Here is a 15,949-nt window from a genome sequence, read left to right on the forward strand (position 1 = left end):
AATTAGGGCATGCATCTGTATAATGTGTTTTTCACAAGTCAAATAAGCGCTTTCGTTTCATTATACTTCAACTCAGAACACGTGATGAAAAACACGTGTTTTTACTGAACAACAGCTGAATTAATCTGTTGTTCAGTCGTTAACCATAATGTTGTGCTAATTCACCACTGCTGAATAGGAGTCGAAGTCTGATCATTATTAAACCACGGGAAGTTTATGTTTTGATTTGAGCGCTGCAATTCATCATCTCAAGGATGGCGCAGATAGGAAGGCATGCGGCTGGCAATCGACGGGTCTCGAGTTCGAATCTGGAATTAGGTAAATTTATGTGTAGTTATTATTTAATATGATTTTCAGCAGTAATATGCAGCATTAAGTTCCAATCATAAACTCTCGTGGAAATTGAAAAGTTTTACATTTTTTTATATTTTTAATCATTTTTGCTAAAGCTGAATAACAGCTTTACTATATAGTTGTAAAACGATTTAACAACAAACACTTCAGTTGGTAAACAACACTATGCTTTATAGTTTCTCCAAATGTGTGTGAACAAAACCCGAACAAAGGTTGTGCTTGAAAATTATCCAAATGTTATTCAGCGTCATACTGAATCAATTCGTTGTAAAGGTGCTTGTAAAATGAGTGATTGTTAGTTGGGTCCTGGAGGAATGTCTACGGGAAATGCTTGAAAGACTCCACAAGAGCAACTTTTGGAAGAATCCCCAGAGGAAACTCCGAGATGAATTCCCAGGGAAAAATCCTGGTGGAGCTTCATATCGAACTCCTGCAGGCATTCCCAGAAGAAATTCCTGAAAAAAAAATCCAAATAGGAACTAACATTGAAATACCATAATGTGTAATGATATGCCACTTTGCAAGCTTAAATATATATACGTTCTGAATTAAAAAAAATCTAGATAAAATTGTTTTATAAAACCGGATTCAGAAATCAGCAACGTATATTGGCGCTGTTTTATTTAACATGATTAAAAATAAAGAGGCGATGAGATGATCTATAAATTTATTGCATGACATCGCATACGTATGATAAGCTTTATACAACTTGAGGAACTTTAGGAAGTAGAGGAAAATCATATGTTCCGGTATCATTAGGTTGTTGCGGAGAACCTCACAGACAAAACCTTAAACTTACGGTGTCAATACTGTATTTTGATAATTTATTTTGGGAAAGTATATTACTAAAGTAAATTTCTATACTACTAAGAAAGGCTTTAAAAAAACTCCTCATTAATGTTGATTTACTGGGAGTGATTTACCAACGTACATGAAATGTGAAATTGGTGTATTAGGGAAGGTGATTTTTTAGTAGACGACATAGTTTAAGTTAACAATTTGTGTCAGGAGGGCAGTATGGATGAGAATCTAGATTTATAGATAAATACCCGGTATTTTTTTAATATTGTCCTAAAAATACTGATGGATCAATAGTTTATTTCTTATGTTCACATAATTGCGTATGAAAAAAAAAAACAATCAAAACCGGTTCGAAAATAACTAAACGATCGAAAACATACAAAACGCCTGAATGTATGTACGTTTTAATGCACAGATCAAACCTTCACAAACGTTTGACGGTGTTTTCAGGGACGTTTCAATATTTTTCGAAAAGTTTAATTTTCACAACTAACATCTCTGAAGCCCCTTAGGGCTTTAAGACCTCCTAAGACCCCTGAATACATCTTGAAATTCCACAAAATCTCCGGCAATCCTCTGAAACGCTCCAAATATCTGGATACTCTCTGGGATCCCCTGAAACTACATTAAACGTCCCTGGAACCTCTCTGAAGCCCTCTGAAAACCCCACGAAAACCTCTGAGACTTAGAGACCATGGCATGAATCTGGTTCCAGTGAACATTTTCAACTATAAAGGTGGAACTTTTCAGTTGAAATCTAGCGATGAACCTTGTAAAGCAATCTTAAAACCCATCAACTTGTTTTCATTTAAATTTTTATCAAAATAAAAAAAAAAAAACATTTTGAAGCTGCTTTATTTTTGCAAGTTTTACCCTTAGGGACTCAAATAATATTCCGCAATATAACTTAATTCAGTTTTTAATTAATCAAAACTAAAAAAAACTAAACCATCTGTATTATCGATAATGTTTTTTTTCAAGCGTTTGACCTCTATTTCTTCTTCAATCATATTTTTTTACGGATTTCACTTAAATGCATGCTGGAAGTTTTTTTTTTTCTAAAATATCAACTATTCTTTCGGGTGCTCTTCTAAGGAGTTCCTAGGAAAAAGGCTATAAAAATCTACAGAAAGTTGGCCATGGAGACTAGATATTGACTTGATTTCACTGAGAATAACGTTAGAAATGTTTCTACAGCTTTTGCCATTATTCCGTGAAAATGTTGAAAGAGATTTCCAATATTTTGAACCAAAGATAAACTGGCAGCACTGGTTTAACAGTTGATAGTGATCTTAAAACCTAGTGATATTTTTTTAATGTTTTGCCTTGCAATACTTGCCGTTTGTGAATTTGTCATAGTGCCGTCTTATCATTAATCAACTTGTGATTGAAATCCGTTGAAGTGCAGTGATTTGAAGAGGTAACGACTTTTAAAATCAATAAATTGGTTTCACTCATTCTTCTTTATCAGTGAAGTCCGTTGGATAGGTCCTTGCTTGTTGTAGTGGCTATCTGCCGTACTTGGTAAGCTGTGAACGTGGTCTGCTGTTGTTTGATGTTGTTGTTGCTGCTCTGGTGCGAACGCTACCGTGCTTCATGGTGTGTATAGCTTTTAGTACATCTTAGAGTACACACACTGGTGTTTAACATATTGTGGTTCTGTCAACCGCCAAGCTTTTGTTGCTGTATACGGCTGCCACCAAGTAGTTCGTAGGCATGCTCTAGAGGCTGTTTTTTTTTCGGCAGATTCAATTCAACACATGATTGTCACACCTCATAGTGTGGTTTCCATCGGTTGCGGATTTGGTTGCTTAAAGATAGAAAAGAGCTATCACCGTTGTTGCTGAGCGTGGTTAGTAGTATTATACGAAGCTTCAATGCGTAAATAGTTGGCTCTCCACAGTTTCGAAAAAGCGAACCTAACCGAGCAATGACGTGTCCTATGTAACTTGTTTTGTAGTCAACAAACAGATGAAAATTACTTTATCACTCTTATCACAGTACATCAGCCTTTATTTCTTCTAAACGTGTTTCTGTTTATCTGTGTCTTTCTGTGTTATTTATTTATTTATTTATTTATTTTCGTTAAGGAGACTTTTCATAGGTGTTTCAATTTGTGTCTGCAATGGATAGCAGTACGGTTTGCACTGTTTGCAAGAAGCAGGAATCTGACTACTCAAAAATAATCTCTTGTAAAAATTGCTGTGAATCTGCACACTTGACTTGTCGAAATCTATCAAAAAAAGCAGCAAGCCGTTTAAAAAATAGTTCCTACTTTTGCTCTGATAGTTGCGCAAGCCATTTCAAACAATTGGTATGCAAAAATAGTACTGAATCATCTATTGTAGCATCTGTTACGTCAGAACTGAAATCTGTGGTGTCCATTGAAATGCTCAGCATGAGAGAAGAGATGAAGTCTTTAGCTACAGCTATTGAATCGTCGCAAGAATTTTTGTCTTCAAAATTTGAAGAAATTCTTCGTGACTTTGCCTTACTCAAAAAAGAGAATGTAATGCTGAAGCAGGAGTTGGAAGTGCTAAAACATTCCCAAGCGTCTTTGAAAACATCTTTGAATAAATTGGAAATGCACGTTGATAATGCCCACAAAGAAAAAAAGCTTAACAACCTAGTATTTTTGGGTGTACCACCCTTGCCTTATGAAAATGTCCGCGACCTCACAGCAAAAATTAGTTTAGCGGTTGGAGTTCAACTGAATTCCGATGACGTAGTTGCAGCTACTAGAATAGGATCAACTAATTCTGCTAACTCACTTCCGCCAGTAAGAGTTGAATTCAAACGGAACTCAGTAAAAGAAGCATTACTTGAGAAGAAAAAGCAGTTTGGTGTTTTGTTGTCAACCCAAATCAATGAAAACCTATTATTCAATCAACAGCCTTCCAAAATAACCGTTAGGAATGAGTTAACCCCGTTTTCACTACAACTTTTGCGATATGTTCGAGCCCAGCAAAAAGATCTAGGTTGGAAGTATGTTTGGGTAGGACGAGGTGGATCTATATTGGTAAAAGTTGAGGAGAGATCTAAAACTGAGATTATCAGAAGTCATGACGACTTGGATAAACTTATTCGTCAATTCGGTGGGCAAAGTTTAAAGTCGAGTTATATGTACAACTGATGTTATTTACGTAACTGCTTTCTGTTTTTTGTTTTAGTATTGTTATTTTTCAATGGCTAATTCACTAAATTATTTTCACAACGATATCGATGATTTCAATAATTGTTATGCTGAAATCAACGACAACAAATTACGTATTTTACAGTGGAATGTTAGGGGTCTTAACGATATGCATAAATTTGATTCTGTTTTGCAAATTTTGGAAATGTGTAAGTTTTCTATTGATGTGATTGTTTTTGGTGAAACGTGGATAAGTAGCAGTAATAGTTCATTATATAAAGTTCCTGGATATGTTAGTTGTTTTTCTTGTTGAAATCAGTCAAATGGTGGCCTAGCTGTGTCCGTCAAAAATAGTTTGTCCCAGAAGGTAATAAAAAATGATTGTCAGGATGGGTTCCATCACATACACGTTGAGGTAGAGGTTGGAGGAATATGTTATGATATTCATGGGTTGTACCGCCCTCCCTCTTATGATTTTGTCGATTTCAATGTTAAACTAGAGAATGTAATTGAATCTTCTAATTGTAATCGCTGTTGTCTAATTGTTGGTGATGTTAACGTGCCCGTAAATAATGCTAGCAACAATGCTGTGGTAAGATATAAAACATTGCTGGAATCCTATGGTTTTGTTTGTTCGAACACCTTTGTCACTAGACCGACCAGCGGTAATATCCTAGATCACGTGATTTGCAAATTAGACGACATTGGTAGGATGAGGAACGATACAATTGAAAATGATATTAGTGACCACTCTATCATCATTACCTCCTTGAATTTGCCATCCAAAAAACAAAATATTTTGCTTAAAAAAAGAATAATTAACCATCGTCTTCTTGAATCAGAATTTCAAAATTTCCTCACCAACATTGGCGATTTAGATGATGTAGATAACTGTTTAGAAAATATTATCGATAAATACAACTCATTACTTAATAATTGCACAAGAACGGTTTCCAAAAAAGCAAATGTTAAAAGTATTTTCTGTCCCTGGATGTCCTTTGATTTGTGGACTCTGATAAAATTGAAAAACAATTACCTCAAGCGTGTGAAAAGGAACCCATCCGACAACCACCTGAAGGAAATGTTGCAACACGTCTCAAGGAAAGTAGAAGCAACAAAAAAGCGTTGTAAACAGCAGTATTATGAATCACTTTTGAATAACACGCCCCACAGTAGGTTTTGGAAAAATCTTAAGCAAATTTTAGGAAACGAACCTAGTCAAAACAAAATAGAACTTTCCTATCAGGGTAGAAAAGTTTCTGATAATCTCGATATTTCTAATATTTTCAATAATTATTTTGCATCCATTGGTAATAATTTGGCAACTAACATAACTAGTAGCTCAAACTTTCCTTCTTCGATTGGACGTCGGGTTTCTGATTCAATATATTTGCACCCTGCATCAGTAAATGAAATTCTGTTGGTTATACGTGATTTAGAGAATAACAAAGCTTGTGGTCCAGATAATATACCTGTAAAAATAGTTAAAAATAATGCAGATACATTTGCTGTACTTCTACAGAACATGTTTAACAGCATCATTGAAACCGGAACCTACCCTAATTGTCTCAAGGTCGCCAAAGTAATCCCTATATTTAAATCAGGCGATTCCAACGATGTCGGGAATTATCGCCCAATATCAACTTTATCAGTGTTTAATAAAGTTTTTGAAAAACTATTGGTAAAAAGAATTTTGGATTTCTTTCATAAGCATGATGTCCTCTACAAACTGCAATATGGATTTAGGCAGGGCTGCAGTACGTTGATTGCTATTACTGAGCTTGTCGATAGCATTTTAAATGAACTTGATAACAGAAAAATAGTTGGTGCTCTGTTCTTGGACCTTAAAAAAGCATTTGATACGCTTAATCACGAAATTCTTTTGAAGAAACTGGAAATGTATGGTATACGAGGGGTTGCAAACAATATCATCCGTAGTTATTTGGAGAACCGTAAACAGTTTGTTTCCATAAATGGCGTTCAAAGTTCACAAAAACCTATTAACATAGGTGTCCCGCAGGGGAGTAATATTGGCCCGATATTATTTCTTGCTTATATAAATGACCTAGGAAATTTGCGGCTTCACGGAATCCCTAGATTGTTTGCAGATGATTCTGCACTGTTTTACCCGGGTAGTAATAGCGAAACAATCATGCGTCAGATGGAAGAAGATTTACAAATCTTGTTAGCTTACTTCAATACTAATCTTCTTTCGCTAAATCTATCTAAAACCAAACTTCTGTTCTTTCATTCACCTAGGAAGAAAATAGTTTACAATAGCAATGTGAGGATAGGAACAAATATTATCGAACGAGTAGATTACTTCAAATATCTTGGAATATTCTTAGACACAACATTATCGTGGAAGAACCATATTAACCATGTAGAAAAAAAGGTAGCGTCTTTGTGTGGCATTATGCGTCGTATTTCTACTTTCGTAACTAGAAGAGCCCTTTTGTCGTTTTACTATGCTTATATTCATTCGCAGTTGAACTATTTGGTTTCCATTTGGGGAAGAGCATGTATTTCAAACTTGAAAAAACTTCAGGTTCTGCAAAATAGATGTCTAAAAATAATGTTTAAACGTCCCTTTCTTTATCCTACTCTCATGCTGTATTCAGATCGTTCTCACAATATCTTACCTTTGGTAGCCTTATGCGATTTACAAACCCATCAACTAGTTTTCGATGTTCTGCACAGAACTGTTATGCACCACAACATACAATTTCCTCTAGTAGAAAATATATATGGAACCAGGCAAGCCAACAATTTGCAAAGAGTAAGAGCTACTACTAGTTTTGCACAAAAAAGAATAAGATTTATCGGTCCAATGAATTTCAATCAGCTTCCTGTTGACTTGAAACAGTTAACAAACCGTAATACATTTAGGCTAAAATTGAAAGTTTATATGAAATCTCAACTTACCGAAAACCAACTATGATCATGATATCATCTGTTAAACCCAACTCGAGTTCGGGACACAGTCGTTGTTACCACGCGTCCGTTTAGCTCTCAGTTTCGAACCCCTTTTTTCTCGTGAAATCCATCGCGTTCGTTTATGAAAAGTTGCTAGTACAGCAATTCATCTACACTGATCGCGTTTATTTCACTAAAAATCTAAACCCGCGAAAAAAAACTGGTGAATTTGTGAATATTTCATCTCCACTGGTGCGCGGAACACAACAATAACAAGTGATACAACTATCGCCGTTCCATTGTTGTATTGTGCGATAAATCACAGTGAATTTCCCGAGTAGTAGAAGAGACTCAACAGTGAACATTAAAGTGCTGGTGATCATCGTATTAGCTTCCCGGCCTAATGGCCGGGGTCAACCATGCCCCTGGTAGGGGCGACCCTGGGGATCCAGGTGGTTCTCTGCGGGAAAAACGTCAACCGGACTGGATGTTAAGTGATGACGAAATAGGGCAAACCATGGTTTTGCTCCTGCGTAGAAAATCGGACGAGAATGGGCAAAACACGCAAACACCACTACCGAACCCGTTCATCATCACCGCATCAATCGAAGTCGCAGTAGGTGCAAAAGAAGTTAAAAAAGTGGGAATGGTCAAGGAAGGTCGTGGAACTAGGTATTTGCTCCGCACCAATCTGAAGTCAATTTACCGCAAATTGACTGGCATCACCCGGCTTACTGATGGAACCGTCGTCGAAGTAATATCCCATCCCACCTTGAACAAGGTTCAAGGCACCGTGTTTGAGGCAGACTCTACGGACGTGGATGAAGAAACACTTCTTAATCATCTGAAGTCACAAGGGATACAAGCAGTGCGCCGAATCACCAAAAAAGTCAACGGTACGGTACGAAATACTCCGCTAGTCGTGTTAACTTTTCACGGAACTATGCTGCCCGAAGCCGTATACTTTGGTGGACTTCGCGTTGCCGTACGCTCCTACTACCCTGCTCCGATCATCTGCTTTCAGTGTGGTACATATGGACATCCTCGGAAGTTCTGCCAGCAGTCTGGAATCTGCCTGCAGTGCTCTCAAGCTCAACACGTAACTGAAGGAGAACAATGCAGTAACGCTCCGTATTGTATGCATTGCCAAGGAGCCCATTCACCCATAGCACGCATATGCCCGAAGTACAAAGACGAAGTTAACGTTATTCGGATCAGAGTGGACAAGAAAATCTCACCCGCTGAAGCAAGGAGAATCTACGCCATTGAGTCACAAAAGGAAACCATCGCTAGTGAAGTGCAGAAGCGGCTCAGGCAAGAAGAATCCAGCAAAGATAAAATAATTGCTGAATTACGAGCGGAAGTTGAGTCGTTGAAACGAAAGCTTGAAGCCATAGTAAATGATTCCCGCCTAGTTTCTCCCAATGTTTCCAGACCAGAGAAAACTACCGTATCAGTAGAACCCAGCTCATCGAAGCCCAAGCAAAACTCTCAGCGACTTTCCCGCAAAGACAAAACGTTTGTATCTCCTCCACTCACACACAGTGATACTAGAAGGACCGCGAACCTCTCTGTGAATGAAGGGATAAGAACGCGTAGCAAAAGTAGAAAGCACCTAATGGAAATGTCACCAACCGATGCTAGCTCCAACTCCAACAAAAGGGCAACGTTGATCGCCGACACTGGGGGAACCTCTGATCAATAAACAAGATGCTCCCTCAAAAAAGCCATCAAAGGATACCGGACACTGCATTGTTAAATGAGATGAAATCGGATGACCTACGAAACCCACCCGACGCCTTTTGTAATCGACCCCGCAAAACAATGGACCAAGATTTGAAAACAAAAAAACAAACTCTGATAAAAGAAATTTGCACAACACTTTCGGACAAAACAACCTCGCGGTTTGGAGGTGGGGAATGTGCAGTACCCCCTCCACTTCCGGGGAAGGGAGCGAGTCTGGGTGGAGAGGTGATCCAGGACGTCATCCTTCTACCTGTTGACCACCGAACCCTCAGCTCGGCCGCCACTTCGAACAACCCAATACAACCGATGATACTATCGGATTCAAGCGAATACGACCGACGGAACAACTACTACCCGCAACCATCAACCTCATCGACCGGCTTTATAGCCGGAACAAATGATTCGCCAAGCGCGAGGCACGCCACGTCGACCCTGACCAGGGATGTCCCGAGCATGCTCGATGAGCCTCTGGCGGCAGTCGGCGTGGCTCGCCCCTCATCTCGGGCAAGTATTTCTTCACTTTTCGAACCAAGACAAAGTTCTCTCCCAAGTATTCATCACCACGTTTCAGAAAAATCGAATCTTTGTGAAAACTCACCTGCAAGCAACAGTTCTTCAAGAGAAATCAGTAGAACATCTTCGAATGAAACAACCACGCAGCCTGAAGGTGGAAAAAATGCAGCACCCTCTCCACTTCCGGGGAAGGGAGCGAGATTGAGTGGGAAGGAGATCCAGGACCAAGTCCAAGACGTCATCCTTCTACCTGTTGACCACCGAAACTTCAGCTCGGCCACCGCTTCAAAAAACACAACATCGCCAATGATGCCGTCGGACTCAAGCGAATACGACCAATTGAACAACTACTACCCGCAACCATCAACCTCATCGACCGGCTTTTTTGCCGGAATAAATGATTCGCCAAGCGCGAGGCACGCCACGTCGACCCTGACCAGGGATGTCCCGAGCATGCTCGATGAGCCTCTGGCGGCAGTCGGCGTGGCTCGCCCCTCATCTCGGGCAAGTATTTCTTCACTTTTCGAACCAAGACATAGATCCCACCCAAGTTCTCCCCACAATGTTTCAGAAACACTGAACCTTCGCGAAAGCTCACCTGGATGTATAAGCTCTTCATCAACGGATGTCGACAGGAACAGAAGTATTCTCATGCTACAATGGAACATCAGAGGGTTCTGGAGTAACCACCCCGAACTTTCGCGCATTGTGAACCAACATGCACCAATTGCTATCGGTCTTCAGGAAATGATGACCAGAAACCCGGGCACGGCCCTCAGTTCTCGTTACGAATGGGAATTATCTAACCGGCACTATCCCCAAGGCGGTGGTGCTGCTGGACTGGGAATTCTCAAAGAGTTCCCACATCAATTCTACCAAATCAACACATGCGTACCCGCCACTGCTGCTCGACTACAAGCTCCTCTCAATATTACAATTGTAAGTATATACGTGCCACCAAACACTAGTGACCAGGACATAATAGCAGCGCTAGACAACATTGTTAAAAATACCGACCCCCCTTTCGTCATCGGCGGAGATTTTAACGCAGCCCATGAGGTTTGGGGCAGCACGAAAACAACAAAACGCGGTTGCATCCTACTCGAATGGTTCGTCAGACACGAACTCCTAGTAATTAATACTGGTGAACCCACCTTCATCAGCTCTGTTCACGGAACCACTTCTGCAATTGATCTCACAGTCGTATCATACAATCTCGCAGCGAAATTTCACTGGGCCACCTACGATGACACCCTGGGAAGCGATCACTTTCCTATCACAGTCACCTCCGAACAATGTGTTTTAGTTCAACGTTCACGTAAACGTTGGATCTACAAAGATGCTGATTGGGCGGCTTTCGAAAGCAGTATTACGAATTCTCTCTCGCCATCAGAAGATTGTGTTGAACAGCTTAGTAATATCATCGTCAGTGCAGCAGAAATTTCCATCCCACAAACGTCTGGAATGTCTAAAGGACGATCAGAAATTTGGTGGACTAAAGAAGTCAAAGGAAGCGTTAAAGCACGGCGGAAAGCTCTTCGCATACTGAAGCGTATGGACCCCTCGGACCCCCGACACGAAGACGCTAAAACTGCCTTTAAACAGGCGCGGGCGATTTCTCGAAGGACGATCTCAAATGCCAAACTTGACTCATGGAACCAGTTCTGCCAAACCTTCAATCCAAGCACTCCAGCTGATGTGCTTTGGGGAAACTTCAACCGTCTTATGGGGAAAAGAAGGAAGGGACAACGAGGTCTCCAAATCGATGGATCATATGTGCAAGATCCCTCCATAATCGCTGATCGCTTTGCCGACTTTTTTCACCAAACATCTTCAGGAAGTTCCAGTGCCAGAAACGACTTGGGTGATTCAGATTGGGATCAAAATATCGACGCCGCGGATAACCCTCGACTTGATACAGACTTTACCATCTATGAACTAATGCGGGCCATCGACTCCGCCAGCGGACACTCAACAGGCGAAGACAGAATCGGGTACCCGATGATCAAGCGTATGCCATATGCAGGAAAGCTTACATTGCTAAAAAGCTTCAATAAAGTCTGGTCGCAAGGAAAATTTCCAAGTAGCTGGAAAGAAGGAGTCGTCATACCAATACCCAAATCCAGTAATCAGCATCAACGTGTAGAAGGGTATCGGCCAATCTCGCTCCTGAGCTGCATTGGCAAAGTGTATGAGCGTATGGTGAACCATAGGTTGATGACATTTCTCGAAGAAAACAACATTCTCGACGAACACCAGCATGGTTTCAGAGCCGGGCGTGGAACATCATCCTACTTCGCTGACTTGTCTGAAATATTGGCCGAAATCGAACAAACCAATGCACATGCAGAGTTTGCCTTGCTTGATATTAATAAAGCATACGATCAAGTCTCGCGCTCACATATTATGCAACAAATCGATAACCTTAACGTTGGAAAACGTATTCGAAGTTGTATTAGCAACTTTCTCATGGATCGGCGTTTCAAAGTGTCCTATGGGGGATCTTTATCGACGGAGCGGACACAAGAAAATGGCGTTCCCCAAGGATCCGTGTTAGCTGTTACCCTATTCCTGCTTGCTATCAACCCGGTATTTGAAATTATCCCCAAAAACATTAGGGTTTTAGTCTATGCTGATGACATAGTTTTGGTCGCTATTTCCAAACACCTTCCGAAAGTGCGAAGTAAACTAATAGAAGCAGTGGATGCAGTCAATAAGTGGGCTAAAAGTGTCAAATTTTGTCTATCTGCCACCAAATCCTGTATCCTTCATCTTTGCAAAAAATCCAGACACCGATGGCGAAATGCTCGGAATGCCGTTATGATCGATAATGTAGTGATTCCAGAAGTAAAAACTGCTCGGTTTCTGGGAGTGTGGATGAATCAGAAAGGCAGTTTTGCTGTACACGGAGCAAAAACCAAAGAATCAATCAGCAGTCGCATCAACTACTTGAAAGCATTGTCCTTCAGAGCTGACCGAAAAACCCTATGGAAAATAGCCAATGCTGTATGTATCTCCAAGCTTACCTTCGGAATCGAGCTTTTCGGTCTTGAACTTACCAGTACCTTCCAAACAATCTATAATGAAATATTGAGAATATCATCTGGAGCCCTAATATCATCACCTACAGTTAGCTTAGCTGTCGAGGCCGGACAACTACCACTGGACCTAAGATTGGTCCAATCTTTCACCCGAAGTTATATTAGACTTGCAGAGAAACCCAATCGTGACCTTCAACACCTCCGCGATAGGATAGCAGAACTATTCAACGATGAAACCGGTCTTCAAATCCCAGCTGTCGCCAAACTCCTCTGGACGGGTAAAGCTCCATGGGATTTACATCCAGTCAAAATTGATTGGTCTATCAAATCGGCCTTCAAAAAAGGTCACAACAAGAATATTGCCAGAGCCATTACAAAGGATCTCCAATGTCAAAAGTACAAAGAATACAGTCAAATATTCACCGACGGTTCAAAATCCGGCTACGCGGTAGGTCTAGCTGTGATCAGTCGAGATTCTCTGATAGAAGGGAGTATACCAGCTCAATGCAGCGTTTATTCTGCAGAAGCAACAGCGCTCGTCAAAGCAGTTCAAAGCGCTGACGATAATCCCACCGTGATTTTCAGCGACTCAGCTAGCTGCATATCTGCTATAGAAAAAAGGGATACAAAGCACCCGTTCATACAAGCTGTTCTATTATCTGCAAGCCACAAGAACATTACAATCTGCTGGGTTCCAGGACACTCAGGGATACCCGGGAACGAAGCAGCAGATCAAACCGCTGAAAGGGGCCGAGCTGCCCCATTACTACACGAATATGTACCTGCCGACGACGTTATCAAGTGGATCTCCAAACGAGTGTGCGAGAAATTCCAACAAATTTGGAATGACCATCGACCGACTTTGCTTCAAAAAATCAAGCCAGCAATTGGACAGTGGAAAGATCGTCGAGACCGTCAAGAGCAGAAAGTTCTAACACGTTGCAGGATTGGACATACCAAACTCACCAAGAAGCACCTATTCGATCGACATCAATCCAAAACGTGTGAAGTTTGTAAAGTTGAACTATCCGTGGAACACCTAATCACTAGTTGTAAGAAATACGATGACCTACGTAACAAGATTGGCATCAACAGCAACATTCAAATCGCACTTAGTAATTCTAAATCAGAAGAAACCAAACTGTTAAAGTTTTTAAGGAAAAGTAGTTTATTTGAACTATTGTAATAGTTGTTATAATTATTTACTAAGAGGCGAATGAACCCCTCTGGTTTAAAACCTCTATAATAAACGCAAAAAAAAAAAAAAAAAAAATCTGTTAAACCAACTTAAGTTAATTTATTATTATTAATATCATTTGTAAATCCCTTAAAAGGAATATATATTCCACTGGGATGTTACATTTGTGTAATTTTTGTTATATCTATCCTGTTTCTTCTAGTTTAAAGTAATTCCAAGCATACTCTTTGTAGCTTTTTTTTTGTTATTGAATTGTGCTGTCAAGTTGGTATGCTTGGTTAGTTGCGTCCACTACCAGGAGGCTCTGTAGAGCTTTTTGGTGTGGGGGATAGTGGCGGGTAAAAAAAAAAAAAAAAAAAAAAAAAAAAAAAGATTTAATAGCAATACATAAAGACATTCTTTACAAACTACTTCGTGGTTTTTTTTTCACATGATCTCCGGCCTTACAAATATAATCGAGTCAAGTTTCAGTTATAAGGTAGTTTTTCCAGATTACTTATTATATTTTACAATAAAAAGAAAAGGGTACTCCGGAGAAAAAAAATAAAAAACGACAAAACGCATTGGAACTATGACGGCTTGTTTCCCAAAACAAGTAATTTAACAGATAATTCACGGAACTTCCTCAATGATATTCATGGTCCCACAGGACTGCTGAACAGCTTCGTGTTTACCGGATCAGCAATGCGTACTAAAAGTTCTCGAAATAACTTTTTCGAGAGGCGATCCAGCGTCTGGCTGAAAGCCTCTTTAATAAAGGTGAAAAAAAACTTCTTCGATGTGACGTTAAACTTACCTTTCAGCATAGAAATACTTAATGAAATTTGCATAATTATCCCGTCAAGGTATAGCGTAGCGATGGTTGTTTCCCTTATAAAAGACGTCGCTAGAACTGCCGACGGCTCTAACTGTCCTACTTGACGTATTTCGAACACCTTATCTCGTCTCTATTCACTTGATTTTCGGAATCCAAAACTCCCCGTCGGGAGCCAAACAATTGCCGCGCTGATTGATACAATGTTTGCGATAAGCTCACAACCATCGCCTTCTTCAAGTGACGAAATTCGAGACTCGGTGGTGCGAAAAAACTGCTTCCGTAATCCTCCGGGCTAGCGTATTTATTCCTATTTATGTGCGACGATGATGATGATGCTGCTGACGGGGTAGTCCTATATATGGCCCGGAATCGTTTTCATCCCCACGGGAACGCTCAAACTTTCACCCCTTGCCAAATGGCGGCTGCAACAAATCACAACAGAAGTAGATCAGATAGGCGACCCCATCAGCTAGCAGCCAGCAGCTGATGATACCTCCCGCGTGGCACTACTCTCTGAACTCTGTCGCTGGCTGCTGCAGCACCAGCAATATCAATTTCCATCCACCGCGCGCGCAATCACTTGACACTTCCGCTTCTCTCTTCCGGGAGGATTCAAATGAGTGGAAAACTGTGGATACGAACGGAGGGAAAATCTTCCCTCAACCTCAATCACCCGCCCGCGCCACCACACAGACACACACGGAGTCTGGATTTGCCACCCACCCTGTCGACCTTCGCGTCGTCGTCCGTCGTCAGTCGGTTGCAAAAGGTACCAAAATGATGGTAAAAGCTCCAACCTTCCGTAGGGACACACCAGCGCAAGCACACCCGAACTACCCGAGGAGGACAATCGCGTCCGACTGTATCGGCACGTCGCAACAGACTGGTGGCGAACAGCTGCTGGTTCCGAATGGCGAATGGATGGATGCCTACTTGCGGGCGCTTGGTGGAACCCGAAGGATACGGTCGGCGTTCGGATGAGTTACCAAAGCAACCGTGGAAGATCACAGGCGTGCGCAGTTCCAATGGCTAGAAGAAACGCTCTCTTAGCCCTATTATCAACACGCCAGTGTCAGGGTCGGAAAATTCATTCCGAGCTAGCACATGGCTTGCCTTCAATGGGTCGGGTTTGGTTCGGGTTAACCATTCCGGCCCAAGGATGCTGAGTGCTGAGTTACTCTGGTTCATGCATGGTGTAGTGACGTGACGAAATCGACAAGCTACTAACAGATGGTGCCATACCTATAGACATACCTTTCCCCGGGGGGTTGCTTATCAAACTAAAGGTGCAGATCGTGCAGAGAGATTGGAACTAAAAACCAAGGAATATGGTTTGTTGTGTCGCTTTTATTGTGTTTTATGTAGATAAGAGCAACAAAACGACACTAATGCAAAACAACCTTTACATTGTTAGAGCGTAAGAAATGGAA

At 40.9% G+C, this 15,949-nt stretch overlaps 1 protein-coding gene across 8 annotated transcripts in view; it reads right to left on the reverse strand.

The window, feature by feature from the left end:
• LOC115263576 (bromodomain-containing protein DDB_G0270170) overlaps positions 1-15,507 on the reverse strand; it is a 446,118-nt gene extending 430,611 nt beyond the window's left edge. For 5 of the 8 annotated variants that reach the window (XM_062844919.1, XM_062844916.1, XM_062844911.1 and 2 more), the window contains exon 1: positions 15,317-15,507. The gene's annotated coding sequence lies outside the window, so the exon portion shown is untranslated. The other 3 variants (XM_062844917.1, XM_062844914.1, XM_062844912.1) reach the window with 2 other exon arrangements.
• Positions 15,508-15,949: the final 442 nt, after the last annotated feature.

The sequence above is a fragment of the Aedes albopictus genome, chromosome 1, assembly GCF_035046485.1.
Source record: "Aedes albopictus strain Foshan chromosome 1, AalbF5, whole genome shotgun sequence".
Classification (NCBI taxonomy): domain Eukaryota; kingdom Metazoa; phylum Arthropoda; class Insecta; order Diptera; family Culicidae; genus Aedes; species Aedes albopictus.